We start from the raw sequence: 14,046 nt of genomic DNA, 5'->3' as shown, positions 1-14,046 counted from the left end.
TAGTGGACTAGTAGGGCCAAATCTGGAACAACCAGGTAATTTCTTAGTTTATTTCAATTAATATTGAAACATACATGCGTTTGAGGCTATTTATAAGACCGATTTGGATTAATCTAAGGGCTCTTATCCGAGTCTGACTAAGAGCTTGTGTCTAACCTGGTTGTTTAGGACTTCAATTCCAACAAAAATCATGGTAAGGATGCTGATTTTTTGGGGCTAAGATTTGTTGGTTTCTAAGTTATTTTGGTGCATGTGTGTTTAATGAATAAACCTTAGCAATTTGAAACCAAATTGAGGCTCATACGGACTGATAAGGGACTGCCTTAAAAGGGGCTGCAATCCAAAGTTTCACATGAAATTGATGATTATGGTCTTGCAAGGATGGTTGATGTAACACCCTAATACGTATTAACTTAAATTCGACGCAACGGAAAACATGAGCCCAAAAATTTCTTTCTTTTTAGTTGTTCTATAGTGCTTTAAGACATTTAAATAAATCTTTCTTTAACTTAAGTACATCATTCATTCTAGATCAAATAACTACGTTAACTTACAATTACAACTACATCACCACTTTTCCGTACAATCCATGATCTTCTACTCGATCTTCGTCCACTTATCTCCTATGCTAATAGTGATGATCTGTCTAACCTGTGGTGAGCATATATAACAGACGCGTTATTAAATTGTAACATCAAACATTTCAAACAAATACATTATAATCAATAATCACATAGCCATCTATCAATGAATAGAACTCCAATAGGACGTTCTTCAAATTCGTTCCTTACACCGAGACTCAAGCCTTCGATTCCCCATCACTTACATACTTGCAGCTCAATATTCATTCTAAATAGCAAAACTGTTAGCAACATTTGTCTTCCAACGTATTAAAAACTTACATCTTCACATAAACACATAACATATATTTACATTCATTGAACTACATCATGTACGGGCGCTACCCTATATATATACCAAAATACATATATGTTTCATACATACGTGTTACAATTACATTGGCGCCTAACTCTTACTTTCTACAATTATATGCCTCCAGACGTGCATTTAAAGTCATATTCCCTTAACCACCTCCTACTATTGTACTATAAACATACGTAATCATTTCATCCGCATGACACATTCTAACACATTTCCTCTCACCATTTAATTGTTTATAAGATCCGCACTTTTACATGAACTTGAGTGCATAGCTATCTATTTTAATAAGGTTGGTGCTTTCTTATGTCTAACAAGGTTTACGGAGCCTTTCGGAAGCTTTACGAAGCATCAGGACGGAAATGAGTCCAACCGAGAGCGCTACATGGCAAAAACAGAAAACTGGAAACGGAGGTACCGTTGCCGACGCCTCACCAGGCCGTCGGCGACGCCCTCTAGTTTTGTTCGTCGGGAAAGAGGTCCGTGGATAGAAGATTAGGACGTCGGAAGCACATAACCACCCAAGCACCGTCGCCGACGGTCCTTTGGGCGTCGGCGACGCCCCTTCTGCATCCCAGACGCTGATTTCCACTTTTTGGCTATTGGGATCGATTATACTCGCACCACGAACGTTCCAAACGTATAGTAACATCCTTACAAGGTCCCAAATCATCCCAACACTTTACCCCATGCCTTGATGGTCGAAACCTTACCTTACCCCACTTCCTAGTTTTGACCCGTTTGATCTTTATTACACACTTTCCGACTTAGTTAACATTTTTGACCCATTACCACAAAACTAAACTTAGTACTGTTGGTGCATCCGTCTGTCGTCTACGTCTTGTATCGAGTCTAGAGTAGAATAGGATAGAACAGGGCACGGAATCCAAGATATTGTGTTTAGATGTGATTCCGCTCCAAATGACATCTTGTTATTTGGAGCGAAACCTCAACAATCTAATTCCGCCCGAAACCCCATAGGTTCTGATTTCGCTCGTAATGTTGTGTTCTGATTTCGCTCTTGTTGTAAAAGTCTGATTCCGCTCCTGATGATCTTGCTTGTTGGAGCGAAATCAGGATACCTATATATAGGGTGTCATTTGGAGCGAAATCTCATAGATGTTAGGGTGATTGTCTTCCGATGAGCCACGAAGTGCTGCCGAAGTGTTGACTCGATTGTAAACGTCATTCAATCAATAGAATCAACAGTTTAAAGTGAATACTCGGTGAATTGAACCTGATTTGCCTGTTTCCGCCGTTTAAATCAGGAATAGTTCTTCTGATAGACTCAATTGGGTCCGAATTAGATCCTACATGTGGTATCAGAGCTAAGGAGGAAGAGCTCTTGCCAATTCAGCCGAAAATTCTGTATTTCTACACCTTCTTCACTGTCCTTTGCAAATTGACCGGGAAAAAGTTGTCGAATTGATCTGAGTTTTGAACATGTTGCTCGGAATTAGTATCTAACAAAGCCTTGAAAGTTTCATCAGAAAATTCGAATTAAATCTTGACATAACTATGATTTCGCTTGAAACGAGTTCGAGAAATGATGACGTCACATTTGATTCCGCTCGGAATTGTGGGTTGATTCCGCTCAAAATTCCTGATTTCGCTCGAACTACAGATTCCGCTCCAAAGTTACACTGTGATTTCGCTCCTGATCACCTTGTGATTTCGCTCCTGATCACCTTGTGATTTCGCTCCTGATCACCTTGTGATTTCGCTCCTAATTACATCGTAATTCCGCTCCAAAAGTCATAGTGATTTCGCTCCAGGGTACTTGTTGATTTCTCTCCAACCAGTGATCTCATTTATTTATTGATTTCGCTCCAAACAGTAATCTCACTTAGATTGGTGATTTCGCTTGAACTAAGGCTGTTTTGTGAAATTTTTGAAATCTGAAAAATGGACGAAGAATTCTACAACGCATTCGCTAGTCCGGTTACCCCGATCACTATTGCACAGAACACATTGCTAGAAAACGAAACGGGAACAATGCAAAAATAGCCCAAACTCATGAACATAGAAGAATATAAAGGTTGGGAAGGTCGTTTCGAAAACTGGGTACAAGCTAATTACCTAGACGCTTGGGAGTGTGTTGAGACGAAGTATGTGAGACCGTTAAATGACGATGAAGAGGAAGTTGCGATCAAAGATATGAGTGCCGATGACAAGAAGAAATACAAGAATGAGAAAATGATGCTGAGTTTGCTACAACAAGCTGTGAAAGAAGACATCATGGTCTTATTGCAACACAACGGAAGCTCGTATTCAATTTGGAAAGCTTTAAGATCGAAGTTTGTTGGTAGTCAGGAAATGATCAAGAACAAGAAATCTCTGTTAAAGAAAGAATTTGACTTGTTTCGTGGATTGAAGAATGAAAGCACAAAGCAAATCATCGAAAGATATTGCAATTTGTTGGTGAATATGAAGAGGGTAAGCATCAACAAAGATAATGAAGAACTGATAGAGAAGTTAGCAGATGCTTTGCCACACGAAACATGGGGCACATACTTGATGATGCTTAGGAACAAGAAAGGATTTAGGATGTTAAGCTTGAGCAAATTTATCGAGAAGTTGGAAGCTCAAGAGATGGAGCAAAGAAAGATTGTTCAAATGAAAGATTTCGACGGTGAACAGGATATCGGGTTGTATTACAAAGCAGGGGTGAATGAGAAATCTACAAATTTATCTCCAAAAGTGGAAACTGCTTACAACACCAAGAATTCAACCGGAAGCTCATCAAAAGGATCAGGCAGCAACACAAGTTTCTCATCATTTCCATCATTTGATCCGAACATTTCAGCGACAAAGAATGGGAGAAAACTTCAGTGCAATATTGTTTTAAATCTTGAGAATGATCAAGATTATTCAGATGATGTGGCTAAAAATCAAATGTCTTTATTGGGAATGGTTTTAGAATCTTACAGTAGTTTTGTTGCAGGTCGTATCGGGAATCCAATGCTAACTAAGGAGGATTATGACCTGATAGATGCTGAAGAGATGGAACTGATGGACATAAAATGGTGTTTGGCAAGTGTGTTAAGGAGAGCTGAGAAATTCAAGCAGATCACGGGGAGAGATGATCTTCGTGAGGCTAATGTTTCTACTTTGGGTTTTGACAAATCTAAAGTCACTTGTTTTCGTTGCAGGGAGAAAGGTCACTTCAAGAGGGAGTGCACCAATCGCGAAGCAAGTGGAGCTCAGAATCCTTTCAACAACAACAGTGATTACTACCGAAAAGCCATTTACCATCAAGTTGCTCAACAACCATCTCAACAACATCAACATCAAGCTCAAACTGTACATGGAAGAAGTGTGATTGAAAATTCTGGAAAGAGAGCTTGTGTGGTTAATCAAGATGAAAAGAAGCCATTCAACTGGGATAAATATGTCTCAGCTGATGGAAAAGCTTGTGTGATTGATCAAGATGATGAGAAATTACCTGAGGGTTTTAGCTGGGAGAATTTCACTTGGGATGATTATATTCCTGATCAAGTCACAACCCATACAGCTCACAAAGTTTTTGTTGCAAGAATTGAAGAAGATAGTGATGATGATAATACTGAGTACTATGCTAAACAAATGAGAGATCATTTGAAGATGTTGGCAGAAAGTGACAGCGAGGATGAAAAAGTTAAGTAGAAAAAGAAAAAAGTTAAGACACCGGTCAGCAGTGATGATGAAGAAGTACCGGTAGTGAGAAGAAAAGTAAAAGAATTTCCAAAGTTCATAGTTGATGAAAAGGTTGATGCTAGTGAAACCAAAGTGAACTGTGAAACTTGTGTAATTCTGAAAAAGAAAAACAGTGAGATGCTGAACAACATGAACAGATTGAAAGAGTCATATGACGTGTTAAACAAAGCAATGAACATGTACAATGACACAAGTGAAGAGCAGGCAACAGCGATGAAGACACTTCAAGGACGTTCATGGTCAAGCAAAAAGTTGTGAACAATTATATCGAGAAGTGTGCTGCTCTTGAACAAAAACTGGAACTTCAGAGGAATGAAACCGAAAGAGTTAATCGTTTGTTGAAAAGTTACTCATGTTCGTCTTATGTCATTGACAGGATTTATCCGACAACTGAAAGTTTGAAGGCATTTGAGGACAATGATGTAACCGAAGAAAAGGAAGTTTCAGAAGAAAAGATTGAAGAAAAGACTCCAGTGAAAAAGACTAAAAAGAAGAAAGACACTGAAAAAACGATATCTGGTAAGAAACAAGGTGTCAGTTACAACAAGTGTCCACCCCCGTTGGAAAATGGATATTTGGCTAGAAATCCAAATGATGAAAGAGTAAAAAAGGCAACAAATTTACAATGGGAGTTGGAGTCATCAGTAAACTTGCCAGATAGTATTGATGTCGTGTTTACATCGTCTGACACTGATCAACAATCTCAATTGATGAAGAAAGTCGTGGATCATGTGTTAGATAACGATGAGACAGAGGAGTCAAAGTCTGAGTCAAGTACTCCGGGTCAAACAGAAAAACAGGACAAAATAGTTTATGATAGAAAATTCCTGTTATCAAAATCTAATTTGGATGATGAACCGTTTAAAGTTGCTTACACTTTGAATGATTCTGACAAATTATATTCTGATGAGGAATTTCCAATAAGAGGTGTCAAAACTGAATTGATAAACAAGGTTTTCAAACTCACAGAAATTAATATTTCTGAAATAAAAGACTTATGTCTTAATGAAAAACCTAAAAAATACACCTCAAGAGTTCAACAGAGATTAAACAAGAAAAAGAGTTATAGTTCTGGTTCTAGTTTCCAAAAGAAATCGAACCATAACGGTAATTTCAAAAAGAAAGGTCTTGGTTTTACTCCAACAGAAAAACAGAAAAATGAAAAATATATTCGTGATTTTAAATCCAAAATGACATTTGTTTCAGGAACTAGCTCAGAAGAAGAAGAAAAGAAAGCATTCTGGAGGCAGTCAAACAATGAGTTCCTTGCAAAGAAGCAAGATGAAATGAAGAAGATGGCTGAGCAGAAGAAAGATGCGAGAACCTGTTTCCAATGCAACACTGTTGGACATATTGCCAGAGATTGTTCTAAGGCAATAGCACCAAAACAGGGAGTATCTCGTAAACTGAAGAACAAAGTTATTGAGTTTGAACCACCACTTGATAGAACCAAACTGTTTAAAAATTCAAAGTTTGAAATTGGTGAATGCTCAAACAGTTTTTACAAAAAGAGAGCTAAATCTGACAACCAGAAATGGGTGGTTAAGAAAGCTGTTGAAAGCTCTAGCGATGATTCTGATAGGTCAAAATCAGAGGAGCTATCTTCTGGCGATGAATCTGACTCCACAAAGTCAGATTAGCCACAGGTTGTTTCAAAATGTGAAGCTGTTTTGAAAGATGAAAAATCAGTTCCGGCTGTGGATGATGAGAATTTTCCATCACTTCGGGCTGAAAATTATAAGAAGAAAATTGGTAAAGTTGAAATTTCTAACCAATTTTATTCTGACAAACAGGATTTTGATGCTGAGAAGGTCTTTAACCCCAAGGTAAAACATATTTTTGGAAAAATGGTTGACCGAAAAGTCAAAGGGGTTAAAGAATTTTATGAGAAGAAGAGAGGAGGTAAGAAACCGAGTGATGGTGACTCGGTGACACCCAAGGCTGGTCAGGCTTGGGTGGATATTTTCTTTGAATGAAAAACCTGACTTGCCGGAGCTCCCAGGTTGGTAAGCGAGGAGCAGGTATCGGCATCTTCCTTGAGGAATTTACTACGGTAATGTCAATCATACAAACGGTAAAGAGGTTTGTTTGTGTTTTACTTTCAAGTGGTTAGGAGATTTAATTGTGCATACTTGCATATGGTAAATCAAGGACATTAATTTGTACTTGCATTTTCCTATAATTGATTGAAAGACAATATGATGAACCACATTCCCAAACTTACAAATAGTATACCTACAAATGGTAAAATCAACTAAACTTATTTTCCGGAAAAAATCATTTTGATTAAAACAAACTTAAGTGTTTTGAAATCATAATGAGAAAATAGTTTGTTGATAGGGGGAGTTCTGATTGTTTATGCCAAGTGAATGGCGAATTGATGTGATTTGATATCGGTTGTCATGTTTCTGTATAGTTTGTTTTCAATTTTCTTTAATGTGTTTGCATTTTAGGGGGAGTAGAAAATTTCAGAAAATCCAAAAACATTAGAAAATTTGAAAAAGACAAAAATATGATAAAATCGAAAAATGAGTTTTGTTGTGAAAAGAGGAAATGATAGTACATCAGTGGACTATCACAACATGCTAAAGAAATGTAAATTCAAAATGTGATAAAAAATCTTACTGTGGATGTGTCAGTAGGTTTTTACACATTTAGTAGATTGTGATGAGATATAAATCTAAATTTCAAACTTGCTTATTCTGTAGGTAACAACTTCTTGGATATATAGGTAACCCCTGAAATCTTGTTTGAAAGGTCCCTTATTCTGAGATACTAGGTCTTCATGCTAGTGATATCTGGGGTATTATCCTGGGACTTCTGCTGAATGGAATCTGACCTAGTTCCCGAATAATACTTTCCGCAATGCTTTGAAATATAAGCTCGCCCTCAGCAAATTGATGAAACAATAAAATTGATAATCATTGCTGTTGTAACAAAAGATCCTCTAAATGGGACCCACCAAAAGTCGAAGCCGTCATCTCTCTGCGTATACGGGAGTATCGACCTGAGCTCTCACGACCCTCGCAATCTAACCCCTTTACAGATATCATCTGTGGTATACTCACCTATAAGACTGAATATTGAGATCTGGATACGGGAGTATATTCAAGTGGTGGGACACACGACTAAGTTTAAGTACTTAAGACACTAATAGCATATCTCGAAACAGTTGAACTTTGTGTGAAAATTTAAGTGGATCAATATACTGACAATCTAAGTGAATTGTTTAGAACTTAAAATGAAATGAAGCTTAACAGTGTTGGTGATGTGTCTCAGAAACTGATATGATCCTCTTTCACAAACTCACAAAAATATTGTCTGTAAATATTTCTTTACTGCATTTTATTTTGGTTATTTCACAAAATTCCAAAAAGATTTTCGACAACTGGTGTTGAAAAGCTGATTTTCAAAATTCTAAGTGCTAAACTTGATGAACTGGTTTGGGTGTGGTGAGTGTGAAAGATTTAAAGTTAAAATTTTACAAGTGGTTCATCACTGACAAAATATTAGATTATCTTATGATGGTTCAAGTAGTGTCTGAATGCTTAAATGTTTATCATAAAACTTATGTGTTGGGTAGAGTTTTGCAGGATAAGAGCTAGGAAAAGATTCTGAATTTGTGAATTCCAGACTACGATCCCAGCAGATTGAGAGGGGGAGTCTGAAGACAGAGTTGAAGAAGCAGTTAGAGCCAGTTCTGATCTTGAGATCGATTCTACTGATGAAGATTGAAGAGATCAACATTCGAGAGAGGGAGTGCATGTTGATGCTGATAAATTTGAAGATGTCAACATCCAAGAGTAGGAGTTTGTTGAAGATGAAAGAGAAGATAAAGATTGAGGATGTGTACAACATCAAATACTTCAAAGAGAAGCTCAAAAGACTGATAAAGACTGAAGATGCGAAGACTCGACACTGAAGACTCCGTCAACATCCGAGGGGGAGTTTGTTGGTGCATCCGTCTGTCGTCTACGTCTTGTATCGAGTCTAGAGTAGAATAGGATAGAACAGGGCACAGAATCCAAGATATTGTGTTTAGATGTGATTCCGCTCCAAATGACATCTTGTCATTTGGAGCGAAACCTCAACAATCTAATTCCGCCCGAAACCCCATAGGTTCTGATTTCGCTCGTAATGTTGTGTTCTGATTTCGCTCATGCTGTAAAAGTCTGATTCCGCTCCTGATGATCTTGCTTGTTGGAGCGAAATAAGGATACCTATATATAGGGTGTCATTTGGAGCGAAATCTCATAGATGTTAGGGTAATTGTCTTCCGGTGAGCCACGAAGTGCTGCCGAAGTGTTGACTCGATTGTAAACGTCATTAAATCAATAGAATCAACAGTTTAAAGTGAATACTCGGTGAATTGAACCTGATTTGTCTGTTTCCGCCGTTCAAATCAGGAATAGTTCTTCTGATAGACTCAATTGGGTCCGAATTCGATCCTACAAGTACTTCATTTGATCTTACGTTCTTGCATACCTCACTATTCGTAACATATGACAAAATGAACAAATCTTTTTAAATACTAAAAAGAGGTTCGAAACTTACTTACCTTAAGCGTTCGTGTCCATGCTTGCTTCCTCGCCTCCACTTAACTCGTTAGTCTTCCATGCTTGAGTCCATGTCAAGTGGGGTTCCTATCCTTTCAAACCATTATGTCCATAACATAGTTAGTATGCGTGTTCATTCATAACACATCCATTTCCAACTCTTAGCTACATAGACTTTATTAGTCAAACTTTATCACGCATAAGAGATGAACCGACAACCACATTGTTCAACATTCTCTTAATCAAATTTATTATCATACATACACATAATTGGTCTAACACATATCACATAATTCTTTATAATCTCAAAAACATATTTATAAGTCTAACCATGCTACTCATGTATTCGTTGACTTTTCAGAAAGTTAACGGTCAAGCATACTAGTTTCCAACTTAGAAACTTATGTCCATAGTTATATACCCGACACCATACACATTTCATACTCATGTTTTTAGGACACATACAAACACATGATCAATTAACAACGTCATAAACATAGATAATCAATTCAATACATACTAAGGCTCTCATGATACTACAATTGTCAACTACCTTCAAGTTAGCAATTTAACATAATCCTAACATCATCCTTACTAGTAAGTCCACAAGCTATATGTTTAGTACACATCCATTTCTAAACTACCATTATGAAACTAGCTTGACAAACGTACGGTGTGCACCACACCATTCAAGTACGGAGTACAAACTCCTAAAACATACTCTTTTTTTAACCAAAATCATTTCATTAAGCTAATACCCACATGTATTTCATCCTAAATACAAATCTCATGCTTTCCTATCATTAATTTCCTCATTGTTATATTCTACACATATTCATCCATCACTTGCACACAATTTCATCTAAAAGTGTCACTTAGCCATTTCATCAAACACTTGGTGTGCGTACTACTATCTAAGCATAATGTACAAGTACCTCATGTTTTTCTTCCTACTTCTTGCTTTCATTCATCAACAAAGCAAAACATCCAATTAATTCCATACCATATTCAACCTAACTAGTAAGGATTCATCACATACAACATAATATATCAAGAATTTGAACAAGGATTTGACATGGGTGAAAGTCGCCATCTTCACCACTAGAAGTGGGTTTCACCTTAAAACATTAAATTACTTAAAATCATTCATAACTCAAGTTCTATTTGATGATTCTGACACATATTCATGCTTGATTTCATACTATATTCAAGATTCATCATACACTAATTTCTTATAACATTACTAAATTTGAAATTACAACTTACCTCATGTTTATTAAGGATGGATGATAAGAAATTTCATCCCATGCAAGAGATCAAGCTCCATTCCACCTTCAATTTATGGATTTTTGGATGATTTGGGAGAATTCCCTTCTTCTTTTCTTTAGGTGTGTGTGTCGACACACACTCCATCCACATATAACATCCTGCACTTTCTATTTTGTAGAAAGTTTAATCTAAAACTCCAATTTAAGTCCCTCCACATTATTACTTGATACAATTTCCCAACTTTCCTTTCTTACTTGTTTTTACTTAGTATTTTAACTAGGTTAACTTGCCTACTTATTTGTTTCATAATATATTACACGAAAACTTACTAACGAATATAAAAAATTCGATTTTTTTTGGGGCGTTACAGTTGATGGTAGGTGTACACCTGCAACCCGCATTGCAACCATGTTTTTTCCCCAAAATCTGAGCCTTTTAAACGTTGACAAGGGAAGCCACACCCACCAGAGATGAAGCTTTGGATGGCCAGGATCTCAAGGATCACTGTTGAAATAGTTGTGTTTTTAATAGATAGTATAATATAATATAATATAGTTTGGTCTGTTTTCAAGCTTGATTTGTTTTCATCTCTTCCTTTAGTTTGTGATGTGTTGATGGTTTTGATGTTTTGTGGATTTACGGGTTTTATGTTGTTGGATTTAGATAACTGGGAGAGTGGTGGTGGTGACAAATCTGTGTAGGGTTATCATTTTGGTTGTTGGCTATGACGAGTTCTAAATATTTCTAGAAGATTCATGAGAATGTTATGGCAAGGAAGGTGGATGGTAGGTTTAAACCTGCAACCCGCCTTGTAGTATGTTTTTTTTGTGGAACTCTGAGCCTCTCAAAGATCGATTTCGTAGATTGTTTTTCCTAATTACATTTTTTTATTGTCTCAGATACCTAGGCTGACTTCATTGATTTCTTTTCATTTCTGAATGATATAAGGATTTCCTGTACCCGTTGTAACCATGTATGTCAGATTGTTTTTTGTTGATTTTAAATATATTTGTTTTTGTTTAACTGTAACCTCCCTTCAAAGTTTTTACTTTTATACTATTGATTTGGTAACTTCGTTCCTTCACAATTTCTAAATTTAGGGCTATACAACGGATTCGCATGGATAAACGCAGCAACGATTAAGGCGATCGAAGGGTTTAGTTGTATAAGGGATCGTCAATAGTGAATGGTTGTTTTGGCTTACTAAAGGCGACTGAACTGGGTCAAACAATAGCAGCAAATCGGGTTCGTTATCATGGGGTAAGCCTACGGTAGCGCGCGGTGAAACAAAAACGGTTTTTATGGGGTGGCGAACGACACAACGGTTCCATTTCCAGTTATAATCTTCATGCTTGCGCTGTAAGTCTCTGACTATGATCTACAAACGTTGTATTTGTTTGTGTTAGTTTTGTTGGGATTTGATTTTGATACTGATACCTGAAGGGTGTATATTTGAAGATCTAATATAGATTTACTCAAATATGTTTCCTTCATTGCATCATTTGAAATGCAATATAAAATGCATATTTCTTGTTTTGATTGGTACATGAGTGAGTATATCCCAATACTATGGCCTTTGCAGTTAGGTTAAGAGTTGGTTTTTTTTTTCAGATTTTGAAAACAACACTAAAATATTATACTTATTTGTTGATTTTTTTTGTAGATAACTTGAATGATGCTTTCATGCACATAGCCACATTAGTCCAAAAGGGTGTGAAACACCGCCCAACGGGCATGAGTGGGGCTTGAAGGGCAGCCGTTTAGGGCAGTGGCGAAGCTTGAGATTTCCGGTCGGGGGGTCACAAACGTATATACCAAAATTTTCTATAAAACCGGGGGTCAAAAACGTATATACCAAAAAATTTCTATACGAAAACTACATACTCTCCACTAACGAGCGAAAAGCACAAAGCTCCGCACTTGGTTTAGGGCGGGTCACGAGCGTAGGAATGGAGTAGTTAAAAGTGTCATTAGGTATTGCAAATGTGCAGTTATCATTTGCTGAAATTTTGTAGATAACTTGAATGAATGTTTTCAACTGTACCATATGTTTTGTAATATGAGGATTATGCAAAGATGCTGATTGGTTGCCCCAGTGGAAATTTCCCAGGCTTTCTTTTTGGGGGATATGTTTATTACTTTTGTGGTTCTGATGCACCTAAATTCGAAAAACTCTTGCATAAGAGGTTAGTTCTCGCCGCAACGCGTGAGCTGGAAACACCTAGTTAAAATGAAACCTTGGTGGTTTATAACTACTAACATATAATACAAGGGTTGAGTTATTCTACAAAAGCTCCTAATTGTAAGAAGTGTAAGAATATTTTATAGAGTGAAAAATGTCCAATAACCTAAAACCTAAACCTACTACACCACCACCCAAAACCTAAACACCCACCCCCATCCCACCCTACTCCACCCCACCACCACCCAAAAACCTAAATTTCCCCCCAATATATATATATATAGGATTAGATTCAAACGTGAACAAAATCCTAAGCGTGAACTGATCTGGGCCCTTGATTTTTATGATCTTGAGATTTTAAGTGAATGGCATGATGGTAATTATTTAGTTATTTGTTACTATTTAATTAAGTGAATAAGGGTATTTGTGTAATTTTCCATTTAATTAAATTCCATATTTAATACGGAGTTATCAAAATCAGTTACCTAATCCTATTTTAATGTGATTTCAAAAATATCTTTCAAACTTTAACAAGATTCCAAATCTTGAAATATCCTTCAAACTTTAACAAGATTCCAAATCAGTATTCATCCAAAATACCTAGTTCGACAGTTTTTTTTTCTTTCAATAATCTCCTATATTTCAGAATCGCATACTCTTAAATCATCTCCTATATTCCAAATCAGTATTCATCCAAAATACAAATCGATACCACTGTCATGTGTTGATAATCAAAAAGTAAGACACAGGAGAGATGAAGAGGGTATGTGTAACATGAGAGATGAAGAGGGTATGTGTAACAGGAGGATATATTGGCTCATGGGTTGTGAAGCTTTTGTTTCCAAAGGTTACGGTCCATGGAACTGTTCGAGACCCATGTAATCTTATCTTCCTTAGTATTTAGTCAAACTATGACTTCAGGTTTTAGATCATATTCCTGTAATTTTATTAGTTTCTACCATAAATACTCTTGTTAATTTTCTGTTAAACATCTATGGCGATTTTACTTGGTTCTGATTCGGACTTAAATGACCCTTTTCTGTTTGATTGCGATATTAGTTGACTCGTAATTCATGTAATTGATATGAAGGTGACGAGAAAAAGTATGGTCATTTGAAGAAGTTAGATAATGCTAAAGAGAGGTTGCTTCTGGTAACCATGTTCCTAATCCCGAGGTAAATAAATGCGTGAATTAATGTTGTTTTTTACAGTTAAAATAATATCAATCAAAATAAGGAGGAAATTTAGGGGAAAAACATACAAAGTTATAAAACCAGGGCTCGAATGAGGGAATTTGTGTCACCAGGAAATTTTGCTCTGTTTTTAATGCGAAGCACACATGTATATTCTGATTTTGCTCTGTTTTTAATGCGATGTACAAATGTGTATAGCGTCTGTTTTTGT

General features: G+C 36.6%; 2 long non-coding RNA genes across 3 annotated transcripts; one reads left to right on the top strand and one right to left on the bottom strand.

The window, feature by feature from the left end:
- Positions 1–450: 450 nt before the first annotated feature.
- Positions 451–10,823, bottom strand: LOC110917431. The gene is made up of 3 exons (XR_002580565.1): positions 10,458–10,823; positions 9,194–9,283; positions 451–651 (listed from the first exon to the last, which is right to left on the bottom strand). It is a non-coding gene; the product is annotated as an uncharacterized LOC110917431 (long non-coding RNA).
- A 27-nt stretch (positions 10,824–10,850) lies between these two features.
- On the top strand, positions 10,851–12,598 carry LOC110917429. Of its 2 annotated transcripts, XR_002580563.2 has the most exons (4): positions 10,851–11,245; positions 11,360–11,433; positions 11,561–11,819; positions 12,124–12,598. It is a non-coding gene; the product is annotated as an uncharacterized LOC110917429 (long non-coding RNA). The 2 variants fall into 2 exon arrangements; XR_002580562.2 differs by lacking the exon at positions 10,851–11,245 and having other exon boundaries at positions 11,257–11,433.
- Positions 12,599–14,046: the final 1,448 nt, after the last annotated feature.

The sequence above is a fragment of the Helianthus annuus genome, chromosome 16 (assembly GCF_002127325.2).
Source record: "Helianthus annuus cultivar XRQ/B chromosome 16, HanXRQr2.0-SUNRISE, whole genome shotgun sequence".
Classification (NCBI taxonomy): Eukaryota; Viridiplantae; Streptophyta; class Magnoliopsida; order Asterales; family Asteraceae; genus Helianthus; species Helianthus annuus.
The sequence above is the reverse complement of the archived record's forward strand: the minus strand, read 5'-3'. Positions and strand labels throughout refer to the sequence as shown.